The 12,357-nt window shown below is 40.1% G+C and overlaps 10 non-coding genes across 10 annotated transcripts; all 10 read right to left on the reverse strand.

Moving 5' to 3' along the window:
- Nucleotides 1–1,653: 1,653 nt before the first annotated feature.
- Nucleotides 1,654–1,742, reverse strand: trnay-gua (transfer RNA tyrosine (anticodon GUA)). Its single transcript is given in 2 exon segments — nucleotides 1,654–1,689; nucleotides 1,706–1,742. It is a non-coding gene; the product is annotated as a tRNA-Tyr (tRNA).
- A 640-nt stretch (nucleotides 1,743–2,382) lies between these two features.
- On the reverse strand, nucleotides 2,383–2,471 carry trnay-gua (transfer RNA tyrosine (anticodon GUA)). The gene is given in 2 exon segments: nucleotides 2,383–2,418; nucleotides 2,435–2,471. It is a non-coding gene; the product is annotated as a tRNA-Tyr (tRNA).
- Nucleotides 2,472–2,722: 251 nt separating this feature from the next.
- trnay-gua (transfer RNA tyrosine (anticodon GUA)) lies at nucleotides 2,723–2,811 on the reverse strand. The gene is given in 2 exon segments: nucleotides 2,723–2,758; nucleotides 2,775–2,811. It is a non-coding gene; the product is annotated as a tRNA-Tyr (tRNA).
- Nucleotides 2,812–3,090: 279 nt separating this feature from the next.
- trnay-gua (transfer RNA tyrosine (anticodon GUA)) lies at nucleotides 3,091–3,179 on the reverse strand. The gene is given in 2 exon segments: nucleotides 3,091–3,126; nucleotides 3,143–3,179. It is a non-coding gene; the product is annotated as a tRNA-Tyr (tRNA).
- Nucleotides 3,180–3,291: 112 nt separating this feature from the next.
- Nucleotides 3,292–3,380, reverse strand: trnay-gua (transfer RNA tyrosine (anticodon GUA)). Its single transcript is given in 2 exon segments — nucleotides 3,292–3,327; nucleotides 3,344–3,380. It is a non-coding gene; the product is annotated as a tRNA-Tyr (tRNA).
- Nucleotides 3,381–3,659: 279 nt separating this feature from the next.
- trnay-gua (transfer RNA tyrosine (anticodon GUA)) lies at nucleotides 3,660–3,748 on the reverse strand. Its single transcript is given in 2 exon segments — nucleotides 3,660–3,695; nucleotides 3,712–3,748. It is a non-coding gene; the product is annotated as a tRNA-Tyr (tRNA).
- Nucleotides 3,749–5,837: 2,089 nt separating this feature from the next.
- trnay-gua (transfer RNA tyrosine (anticodon GUA)) lies at nucleotides 5,838–5,926 on the reverse strand. Its single transcript is given in 2 exon segments — nucleotides 5,838–5,873; nucleotides 5,890–5,926. It is a non-coding gene; the product is annotated as a tRNA-Tyr (tRNA).
- A 252-nt stretch (nucleotides 5,927–6,178) lies between these two features.
- On the reverse strand, nucleotides 6,179–6,267 carry trnay-gua (transfer RNA tyrosine (anticodon GUA)). The gene is given in 2 exon segments: nucleotides 6,179–6,214; nucleotides 6,231–6,267. It is a non-coding gene; the product is annotated as a tRNA-Tyr (tRNA).
- Nucleotides 6,268–6,750: 483 nt separating this feature from the next.
- On the reverse strand, nucleotides 6,751–6,839 carry trnay-gua (transfer RNA tyrosine (anticodon GUA)). Its single transcript is given in 2 exon segments — nucleotides 6,751–6,786; nucleotides 6,803–6,839. It is a non-coding gene; the product is annotated as a tRNA-Tyr (tRNA).
- Nucleotides 6,840–7,091: 252 nt separating this feature from the next.
- trnay-gua (transfer RNA tyrosine (anticodon GUA)) lies at nucleotides 7,092–7,180 on the reverse strand. Its single transcript is given in 2 exon segments — nucleotides 7,092–7,127; nucleotides 7,144–7,180. It is a non-coding gene; the product is annotated as a tRNA-Tyr (tRNA).
- Between the last annotated feature and the right edge of the window lie 5,177 nt (nucleotides 7,181–12,357).

The following is a 12,357-nucleotide window of genomic DNA, read 5'->3' on the forward strand; positions in this document are numbered from 1 at the left end:
CGGCAGCTGTGGTTTGTACAATAAAAGAAAAGAGACACATTTGTAGTGCAAAATTGACTCCCTACACATCATTTAATCAACATTTGTTTGTGTTTTACTTCTGACATTATAAAAGCATTGACCTATGCAATCGCGAGGTGAATGCAAAAATAGTTGCTCAGAAAAGCCACAAAATGTGCAGATTATTAGCCTACTAAAAAAACAAATTGTTATCTTCACGTAGTCTGTTGTCTCACATGGGGTCACATTTTTATTTTGACAGCAAACAGCAACTCAAAGGAAGTGTTGACACAGCAACCAGTTCACTACTATTGGTGTTTTTGCATAAACATGTGAAAGTACATTAAACAGATGCAAAATGTTTAGAGGAGGGTGGGGCTCATTGATTCTTTTGGACTCCTGTGGATAAATCTAGTCAGTATAATCATGTCAGAGTCGCTTCAGCATCAGTGGTTTTATAAGATGTTGACATTTGAATTGTATATTTCAGTTAACCATAAATATGATTATTTGACAGAAGTTGCACAGTTAGTTGTACTGTACATAATTTGATATAAAAACACAGATTTTTTTCAAAGGATGTTTTTGTTCATGAAACGTGTGTCTGTACCTGTGAAACTTAGTCAGCTAGTCTTCTGGCTGGCATGAGCATGACACCTGGTGGTGGTTCCATATTAGTTTTTTTCTTTGTCTGACATTTTTTACATTTGGCCCTTAATTATAGATGAATCAGATCTAGTAATAATTGTGCTGCTACAGTGAGAGTCAGTGGCACAAGTTGCTATGAGACACTAAAACATCCAACCTCATTCAGTTTCTGGAGCAAGCCTTTACACTACCTTGAACCTTGCCTTGATGACTGAAATATACACTTTCTCTTCTGCTTTGGTGCTGCAGCCAAAAAGTTGTCGTCTTCATACAGAACTAAAACTTGGAATGTGAAGAATTTATTATGCCCTTTGATGTCCTCCAGAGTGAATAATTAGACAACAAACTAAAGTTTTATATAATTTGAAAGGAGCACCTGGCTTTTTATATATCATCTAACCATGAGTGGATTACTGAACGGGCCTACCGGGCACAGGCCCAGGAGCCCAAAGTGTAAGGGCTCCCCTGACCTTCACCTGCAAAATGGTATGCAAATTAAAACATACCGACCAGGTAGAAACTCAGAATGACCCCAAAGAGTCACAAAAAGACGACAAAGAGATGCAGAGGAACTTTAAAGAGTCACAAAATAACTACAAAAATGACAAAAACAACCACATAAACACAAATGGACTACTAAGAGGCATAAAATAACCAAAAAAGACACAAAATAACCTCAAAAACACAGTACAAAAAAAAGAGACACAAATCAACAAAAAGATGCATAACAACTACAAAGAATGATACAAAACAACAAAAAAGAGACAATGCCAACACAAAGTTTGTGTGTCTTGCTTATTTGTGGGAGAGCTCGTGGGGCGTTTTGCATGTTTGTGCCCAGGCACGCATTGTCTCATAATCCACACATGCTCGATAACAAAGACAATGCGTTCATCAACCGTCCTTTTGGCAGAGGAAATCTATGCAACCCATGGCTCAGAAAAGGGGGCCCACTCGCATATTTTCATGCTGAATGGTCACATATTGGACACCATGAAAAGCCCATCCTTCGAGCCGGAGTTGAACCAGCGACCTAAGGATACCTGTTGTTATCATCCTACAGTCCTCCGCTCTACCAACTGAGCTATCGAAGGGAACAAACCAGTTAAAAATGTTCAGCCTTTGCACAGATGCTGGAACAGATGCTAAGTCCAAATATATTTTGCAACGACTCCGCATTACAACACTGCATTACTGCATTACAACACTGCATTACTGCATAGATGCAATTTAACCAAGATAATGCTTTTGACAAGTGTCCTTTATTCAGATGAAGTCAAGCAATACAACCCACAGCTCTGAAAGCAAGAATGAGTCACACCTGTTTATTTTGGATGATCACACATTGGACACCATGAAAAGTGCATCCTTCGAGCCGGAGTTGAACCAGCGATCTAAGGATACCTGCTATCATCAACCTACAGTACTCCGCTCTACCAACTGAGCTATTGAAGGGAGCAATGAACCCCCAAATGCTCAACTTCTGCATGGATGCTGGAAATGATGCAAAACCAAGTTAATTTTGCAAAGACACCACATAATAACATTCATAACAAATCTACAAAATACCTGAATAAAATGTGAACAACTAATTGCAATAACCAAGACAGTGCTTTTGACAAGTGTCCTTTTTTCAGATGAAGTCAAGCAATACAACCCACAGCTCTGAAAGCTATGACGAGTCTCATCTTTTTATTCTGAATAGCCACACATTGGACACCAATGAAAAGCCTGTCCTTCGAGCCGGAGTTGAACCAGCGACCTAAGGATACCTGCTATCATCTTCCTACAGTCCTCCGCTCTACCAACTGAGCTATCGAAGGGAACAAACCAGTTAAAAATGTTCAGCCTCTGCACAGATGCTGGAACGGATGCTAAGTCCAAATATATTTTGCAACGACTCCGCATTACAACACTGCATTACTGCATGGATGCAATTTAACCAAGATAATGCTTTTGACAAGTGTCCTTTATTCAGATGAAGTCAAGCAATACAACCCACAGCTCTGAAAGCAAGAATGAGTCACACCTGTTTATTTTGGATGATCACACATTGGACACCATGAAAAGTCCATCCTTCGAGCCGGAGTTGAACCAGCGACCTAAGGATACCTGCTATCATCAACCTACAGTCCTCCGCTCTACCAACTGAGCTATCGAAGGGAGCAATGAAATCCCAAATGCTCAACTTCTGCATGGATGCTGGAAATGATGCAAAACCAAGTTAATTTTGCAAAGACGCCACATCATAACATTCATAACAAATCTACAAAATACCTGAATAAAATGTGAACAACTAATTGCAATAACCTAAATAATGCTTTTGACAAGTCTCCTTTTTTCAAATGAAGTCAAGCAATACAACCCACAGCTCTGAAAGCAAGGATGAAACACATCTTTTTATTCTGGATGGTCATACATTGGACACCAATGAAAAGCCTGTCCTTCGAGCCGGAATTGAACCAGCGACCTAAGGATACCTGCTATCATCATCCTACAGTCCTCCGCTCTACCAACTGAGCTATCGAAGGGAACAAACCAGTTAAAAATGTTCAGCCTCTGCACAGATGCTGGAACGGATGCTAAGTCCAAATATATTTTGCAACGACTCCGCATTACAACCATGACAGCATGAAAATTCCATCCTTCGAGCCGGAATTGAACCAGCGACCTAAGGATACCTGCTATCATCATCCTACAGTCCTCCGCTCTACCAACTGAGCTATCGAAGGGAGCAATGAAACCCCAAATGCTCAACTTCTGCATGGATGCTGGAAATGATGCAAAACCAAGTTAATTTTGCAAAGACACCACATCATAACATTCATAACAAATCTACAAAATGTCTGAATAAAATGTGAACAACTAATTGCAATAACCAAGACAGTGCTTTTGACAAGTCTCCTTTTTTCAAATGAAGTCAAGCAATACAACCCACAGCTCTGAAAGCAAGGATGAAACACATCTTTTTATTCTGGATGGTCATACATTGGACACCAATGAAAAGCCTGTCCTTCGAGCCGGAATTGAACCAGCGACCTAAGGATACCTGCTATCATCATCCTACAGTCCTCCGCTCTACCAACTGAGCTATCGAAGGGAACAAACCAGTTAAAAATGTTCAGCCTCTGCACAGATGCTGGAACAGATGCTAAGTCCAAATATATTTTGCAACGACTCCGCATTACAACACTGCATTACTGCATGGATGCAATTTAACCAGCGACCTAAGGATACCTGCTATCATCATCCTACAGTCCTCTGCTCTACCAACTGAGCTATCGAAGGGAGCAATGAAACCTCAAATGCTCAACTTCTGCATGGATGCTGGAAATGATGCAAAACCAAGTTAATTTTGCAAAGACGCCACATCATAACATTCATAACAAATCTACAAAATGCCTGAATAAAATGTGAACAACTAATTGCAATAACCAAGACAGTGCTTTTGACAAGTCCGCTCCTCCGCTCTACCAACTGAGCTATCGAAGGGAGCAATGAAACCCCAAATGCTCAACTTCTGCATGGATGCTGGAAATGATGCAAAACCAAGTTAATTTTGCAAAGACACCACATAATAACATTCATAACAAATCTACAAAATACCTGAATAAAATGTGAACAACTAATTGCAATAACCAAGACAGTGCTTTTGACAAGTGTCCTTTTTTCAGATGAAGTCAAGCAATACAACCCACAGCTCTGAAAGCTATGACGAGTCTGATCTTTTTATTCTGAATAGCCACACATTGGACACCAATGAAAAGCCTGTCCTTTGAGCCAGAGTTGAACCAGCGACCTAAGGATACCTGCTATCATCATCCTACAGTCCTCCGCTCTACCAACTGAGCTATCGAAGGGAACAAACCAGTTAAAAATGTTCAGCCTCTGCACAGATGCTGGAACGGATGCTAAGTCCAAATATATTTTGCAACGACTCCGCATTACAACACTGCATTACTGCATGGATGCAATTTAACCAAGATAATGCTTTTGACAAGTGTCCTTTATTCAGATGAAGTCAAGCAATACAACCAACAGCTCTAAAAAGCAAGAATGAGTCACACCTTTTTATTTTGGATGATCACACATTGGACACCATGAAAAGTCCATCCTTCGAGCCGGAGTTGAAGCAGCGACCTAAGGATACCTGTTGTTATCATCCTACAGTCCTCCGCTCTACCAACTGAGCTATCGAAGGGAGCAATGAAACCCCAAATGCTCAACTTCTGCATGGATGCTGGAAATGATGCAAAACCAAGTTAATTTTGCAAAGACACCACATCATAACATTCATAACAAATCTACAAAATGTCTGAATAAAATGTGAACAACTAATTGCAATAACCAAGACAGTGCTTTTGACAAGTGTCCTTTTTTCAGATGAAGTCAAGCAATACAACCCACAGCTCTGAAAGCTATGACGAGTCTGATCTTTTTATTCTGAATAGCCACACATTGGACACCAATGAAAAGCCTGTCCTTTGAGCCAGAGTTGAACCAGCGACCTAAGGATACCTGCTATCATCATCCTACAGTCCTCCGCTCTACCAACTGAGCTATCGAAGGGAACAAACCAGTTAAAAATGTTCAGCCTCTGCACAGATGCTGGAACGGATGCTAAGTCCAAATATATTTTGCAACGACTCCGCATTACAACACTGCATTACTGCATGGATGCAATTTAACCAAGATAATGCTTTTGACAAGTGTCCTTTATTCAGATGAAGTCAAGCAATACAACCAACAGCTCTAAAAAGCAAGAATGAGTCACACCTTTTTATTTTGGATGATCACACATTGGACACCATGAAAAGTCCATCCTTCGAGCCGGAGTTGAAGCAGCGACCTAAGGATACCTGTTGTTATCATCCTACAGTCCTCCGCTCTACCAACTGAGCTATCGAAGGGAGCAATGAAACCCCAAATGCTCAACTTCTGCATGGATGCTGGAAATGATGCAAAACCAAGTTAATTTTGCAAAGACACCACATCATAACATTCATAACAAATCTACAAAATGTCTGAATAAAATGTGAACAACTAATTGCAATAACCAAGACAGTGCTTTTGACAAGTGTCCTTTTTTCAGATGAAGTCAAGCAATACAACCCACAGCTCTGAAAGCTATGACGAGTCTGATCTTTTTATTCTGAATAGCCACACATTGGACACCAATGAAAAGCCTGTCCTTCGAGCCGGAGTTGAACCAGCGACCTAAGGATACCTGCTATCATCATCCTACAGTCCTCCGCTCTACCAACTGAGCTATCGAAGGGAACAAACCAGTTAAAAATGTTCAGCCTCTGCACAGATGCTGGAACGGATGCTAAGTCCAAATATATTTTGCAACGACTCCGCATTACAACACTGCATTACTGCATGGATGCAATTTAACCAAGATAATGCTTTTGACAAGTGTCCTTTATTCAGATGAAGTCAAGCAATACAACCCACAGCTCTGAAAGCTATGACGAGTCTGATTTTTTTATTCTGAATAGCCACACATTGGACACCAATGAAAAGCCTGTCCTTCGAGCCGGAGTTGAACCAGCGACCTAAGGATACCTGCTATCATCAACCTACAGTCCTCTGCTCTACCAACTGAGCTATCGAAGGGAGCAATGAAACCGCAAATGCTCAACTTCTGCATGGATGCTGGAAATGATGCAAAACCAAGTTAATTTTGCAAAGACGCCACATCATAACATTCATAACAAATCTACAAAATGCCTGAATAAAATGTGAACAACTAATTGCAATAACCAAGACAGTGCTTTTGACAAGTCCGCTCCTCCACTCTACCAACTGAGCTATCGAAGGGAGCAATGAAACCCCAAATGCTCAACTTCTGCATGGATGCTGGAAATGATGCAAAACCAAGTTAATTTTGCAAAGACACCACATAATAACATTCATAACGAATCTACAAAATACCTGAATAAAATGTGAACAACTAATTGCAATAACCAAGACAGTGCTTTTGACAAGTGTCCTTTTTTCAGATGAAGTCAAGCAATACAACCCACAGCTCTGAAAGCTATGACGAGTCTCATCTTTTTATTCTGAATAGCCACACATTGGACACCAATGAAAAGCCCGTCCTTCGAGCCGGAGTTGAACCAGCGACCTAAGGATACCTGCTATCATCATCCTACAGTCCTCCGCTCTACCAACTGAGCTATCGAAGGGAACAAACCAGTTAAAAATGTTCAGCCTCTGCACAGATGCTGGAACGGATGCTAAGTCCAAATATATTTTGCAACGACTCCGCATTACAACACTGCATTACTGCATGGATGCAATTTAACCAAGATAATGCTTTTGACAAGTGTCCTTTATTCAAATGAAGTCAAGCAATACAACCCACAGCTCTGAAAGCTATGACGAGTCTGATTTTTTTATTCTGAATAGCCACACATTGGACACCAATGAAAAGTCTGTCCTTCGAGCCGGAGTTGAACCTGCGACCTAAGGATACCTGCTATCATCAACCTACAGTCCTCCGCTCTACCAACTGAGCTATCGAAGGGAGCAATGAAACCCCAAATGCTCAACTTCTGCATGGATGCTTGAAATGATGCAAAACCAAGTTAATTTTGCAAAGACGCCACATCATAACATTCATAACAAATCTACAAAATACCTGAATAAAATGTGAACAACTAATTGCAATAACCAAGACAGTGCTTTTGACAAGTGTCCTTTTTTCAGATGAAGTCAAGCAATACAACCCACAGCTCTGAAAGCTATGACGAGTCTGATCTTTTTATTCTGAATAGCCACACATTGGACACCAATGAAAAGCCTGTCCATCGAGCCGGAGTTGAACCAGCGACCTAAGGATAACTGCTATCATCAACCTACAGTCCTCCGCTCTACCATCTGAGCTATCGAAGGGGAACGACATATGTTGAAGTTTAGCCTGTCGATGGATGTTGAAGCAGCCATTTGACCAAACTTTTCAAAGACTTTAGGTTACAAGGACTTAAATGTGACAGTTACGTGTCTTTGTCTACATAAATGCTCATTTAATATGGTTAGGTTTTAACATTGATACATTCATGACAAAGACACTGATTATTATGTGTTCAACAGGCATTATTTTGTCTGAAGAAATCAAACAAAGAAACCTACAGCTCTGAAAACAAGGCCCATTCACACATTGTCATTGTGAATGGTCACACATTGGACACCAATAAAAAGACCATCCTTAGGGCCAGAACTGAACCCAAAACCTAAGTATAATTGCTATCATCAATCCACAGTTCTCTGCTCTTCTAACTGTGCTACTAAAGGGAGGGCGTTGTTCAGCCTCTGCATGAATGCTGAAACTGATACTTAACTGTTTATTTTGCCAAGACTAAAAGAATGTAACATTATGAACAGTTACAAGGCTTAGTCTACGTATAGAAACTATGCATGGATGCAGAATCTGATGCTTTGCTAAAGTTTATTTGGCAATGACTCCATGTTACATAGAATTTACTGTGACAGTCACGTGTCTTTGTCTACGTATGTGGTCACTGAACACTGGCACATTCATGACCAAAAGTACCTCAGAGACACAATAAAACCACAAGGAGACACAAATCCACAAAAAATGCATAATAACTACAATGAGGCACTAAACAACAAAAAAGAAACAAAGCCAACACAAAGTGTGTGTGTCTAGCTCCTCTTTAGGAGAGTGTGTGAGGCCTCCTGCATATCTGTGCCCAGGGGTGCACTGCCCATGCATTTAACGTCTCTGTATGTTTGTGACATTTGTCATTTAAATCAGCAGCTCTTACACTTTAAGAATATTATGTTAGCCAAAAAAGATACAGTGTTTAAAGATACAGTATTTAAGAGCTCTGGGGAAGCTGTAATGTGAAGTAATAGCCACTAGATGGCAGCAGCCAGCCTCACAATGCTAATGCCCACTGTCATCTAATCTTACTGAATCATAACCATCCATCAACACTAACAGTCTGATAATCAGAAATATCATATTCACATTTTATGTAGTCTTATTAAAAAGATAATCAAGTAAATGATCGGTCAAAAAGAAGAATTGTTGATAAAGTTAATTAAAGGTTTGTCATCAAACTTTGGGCTTAATTGAGGTGTGGACCAGTGAAAAATGTTGGTGTTCACCTTTTTGTGACCTTTACTACACAAGCCATTGTATTTGTTACACGGCTGTGATGGAAACTTCTATTAGAGGTGGTGTGATTCCAATGCCATGATGAACATGGACTGATAACATAGGAGGTGCATAATACATAACATGGCCAAGCGATGATGTAACCATGTATTCAAAACCAACTTTACAGTGAAACTCCACCCGAGACCACTCCTGCATTTGTGTTGGTACTCGGCAGAGTGCTAAGATGTGTATCAGCTTGTTGAAACCTCTGACGCGTACAATATGTCGTCATTGAAAGCGTTATTACTAGGCACAGCATTTTAGATATCACCAAGCTATATTCTGTGACATTTCCCATAAATATATTATAGGACCATGGGTCTTTCAGGGTCAAGGCTCAGTGCTTGTCAATGCTTTCAACACTCACACACACACACACACACACACACACACACACACACACTCCCTCCACCCGCTCTGAGCACTTCTCATCAGTATTCTCCCAGTGGTGCAGGATTAAACTGTGTCCGTAGCGCAGACAGCACAGGGACGGCCTCTCATTCCTCGGATTTCTGGGGCCCACCTCAAAGACCCAGAGGCTAACACTGGGGATTTCAGAACAACTGGAATCTTTATTCAATTATGTCTGTGGCCGCCAAGCCTGTCACCAGAGTGTTACCCCCCAGATCAAACCCCACAGTGCTGTCTTCTCAGGGGGAAGTCATGCAGGGGTGAAGCCAAATGAGGCTGTGCTGGTGTTTCTAATGAATATGTACAGGGAGCCTTTGCTGCTCTTGGAACAGCTCCTGTTACATTCATGTGAAACAACTGAAGGTCAGGTAAAACTATTCAATGAAGACTTTGTACACTGGCAAAGAAGAGTTTCAGGCAGCATAAAAGGCATTGTGAGTGTGGAAAATTTGATTTCTCATCAATGTTTTTCTACTTAAAAACAGTAAGATAACCATGCAGTGACATAGTAAGACATCTCACTTAAATCATCAATTGTTGACATGGCTTCTATGAATCTGATTGTTTGTCTGTATTCACTGTCAATGGCAGCCTTTAAGGGTGTTTGCCGGCCTTCGGCTCTTTCATTTCTAAGAAAAGGTCTAGTGTGTAGGATTTAGTTCTGGGGTACTGTAGAACAACATGGTGCACTCTGTAGAAGAGGACACACTCTGTATATAGATATAAACCTCTCATTCTAAGGTAGCAAAAACACAACAATTCTTATTTTCAGGTGACTATAAACTAATAAAAACATAGTTATGAATATTATATACAATTTCTACCAATAGATGCCCATAAATCCTACATACTGGACCTTTAACCTCCTGAGACCCGAGCTTTTGTTTGGTATGCATTTGTATTTCTCCTAGCTATTTGAGATTAGTGGGACCTGATGAATAAAAATTAAGCATTGTCTTTGAGCAGTATGTAGTTTTGGAAAAAAAATGCTTTCCTCATATGAGGACAATGGGTTTATTTTTGATAGTAACAAGTGTGTAATCAGGTAAAAAGCTATTTATTTCAATAACTGAACATTGTCGTGCAAAAACAAAATGCAAACAATGCAACATTTGTTCAGTGTTTTATATATCAGTTAGGGGTCACTGTTCATGTCTAAAACTGTTAAACTGTTCATTTCATGGCTGTGCAAAAGCAAAATTGCAAATAATGCAGCATATCTAAAAGCCTCGTGATTTGTTCATTCACTATATGAATTTTCCTTGCTCTATATTCCAAGTTAGGAATGTCCTTTTTGTCTGTAGGAACAATCCCTCACAGCTAACTGGCCTGTGTAAAATGCTGTGATAATACAAAAGTAATGTTTAAATGTCCTCAAACAAGATGATTATAAAGTCCAGATGTCCTCAAATGAGTAGCTACTTCCTATTAAACAGCGTCTCAGCTTGTTACTTTTTCTCAGATTGGTCAAAGTTGTATACCATATCAAACCACAAATGTCATTAGTCATTAATGAACATGTTTTAGCAATAAAATTTGGTCAGGTTTTGCACTTTGGCAGAATTGGCTGCCGCCTTGTTTTTACATGGATTAGTGTATTGGGCTTTTGCTACCACTAGATGGCACAAAAAAGTGTCAACGGCGGAGGGCAATGGTCAAAGTTAAGGTATAAGGTCAAACGTTGAGGTATATTGCAGCAAACCCAAAATGTGATGTACTTTTATGAGAATGCAGGGTTTCATGAGACTAAGCCAATGAGAGTGACTATAAAGTGTAAAATACAGGTGAAGCTAATTTTGGTAACATAATCTACATCCTGTATACTTATACGGGTCAATTTCTAGATTAAATGAAATTAATTCAGAAGACTGAGTTACTTTCTTTAGACAACAGTCAATTATTTTTCAGCTTTTTGTATATAGTCTGTTTAACCTGCATTAAGTGCTTTCTTTTCAGCCACTTGGGGGCAGCGCAGCGCAACACCGACATAGCGTCACTTCATAGTTGTTATGGTGGATGTGTTAGCAAACACTTGCCTATATATGCCTTCAGCAGTGACATGGAAACATAAGGTTTAATTTGAGTCATGATTTGTCTAACTGATGAATTTGAATCCAGTATTTACTCTGCTTCTAGCTCTGTTTGGTCTCCACCAACTGCTGATGGACATATCTGGCTCCTTGGTTGCCAAATGCTCCACTGTGGAAGACCAAAGTTGCCATCTAGTGGCTGCATCTGGCAACAATGATGACAATAACAGCAGTAAGACAGAACAAAAACAGTAGAAGCAAAACACCATGAGAAATCCCTTTACCACACTAACAGTCACTGGTCCTATTGTTAATATAAAAATATTGATTATAGCAGCTTGGAAGGATATGTCTTAGTATGTTAGACTGTATTAACAGCACAGAGGAGGGCTATGCAATTGTGTAAAATAAAGCCTTATTTTTATCATAATCTAACACACTATAGCTGTCAGAGGGGTCTCGCCTGTCTGTTGGATTGGGTTGCGATAGACAAAAGATGCATCATAATGCAACAATAGAACACACAGCCTTTTGTTTTTAGTGTTATTCTGAGGAAGAAAACATAGAGAGACAAAGGTGGAAGCAGACACAAGCCACACCTTATGAAAGATGACATAAAGAGAGAATGACTAATCAAGAATGTGCCACACAGCTGTTCTGATTACGCTGTTCAGGTGTTGTTCAAGTCCCGAAGTTCTTGTGGAATTCCCCTGAAATGTAACCTGGCTATGACACACAACTGGTCTTGAAAGACACGACATTATTACAGAAGATGAAACTGGCACATGAAGCTCTCTGCTGGTCTGCATGTTGTTGTGTAGCAACAGAGCGAATTCCTTGGTATGGTGAGCATGATGCAGTGTAGCAGCCCATTAATCAAACTGAACCACTGAGCGGATCCATTATTTGTGTGTTCGTGTGTGACTCTCTCTTTACTCTGCAGTAAATTACTTTCCAAGCAATATAAACTTGTAGGGACAGAATTTTTCCCATTGACACAAGCAGAAGGTCAGGGTCACAATCATGGTTTCACGTTTATTTGAACAATGAAAATACATTCGAGAATATAACCTTTGG

The sequence above is a fragment of the Epinephelus lanceolatus genome, chromosome 19 (assembly GCF_041903045.1).
Source record: "Epinephelus lanceolatus isolate andai-2023 chromosome 19, ASM4190304v1, whole genome shotgun sequence".
Lineage (NCBI taxonomy): Eukaryota > Metazoa > Chordata > Actinopteri > Perciformes > Serranidae > Epinephelus > Epinephelus lanceolatus.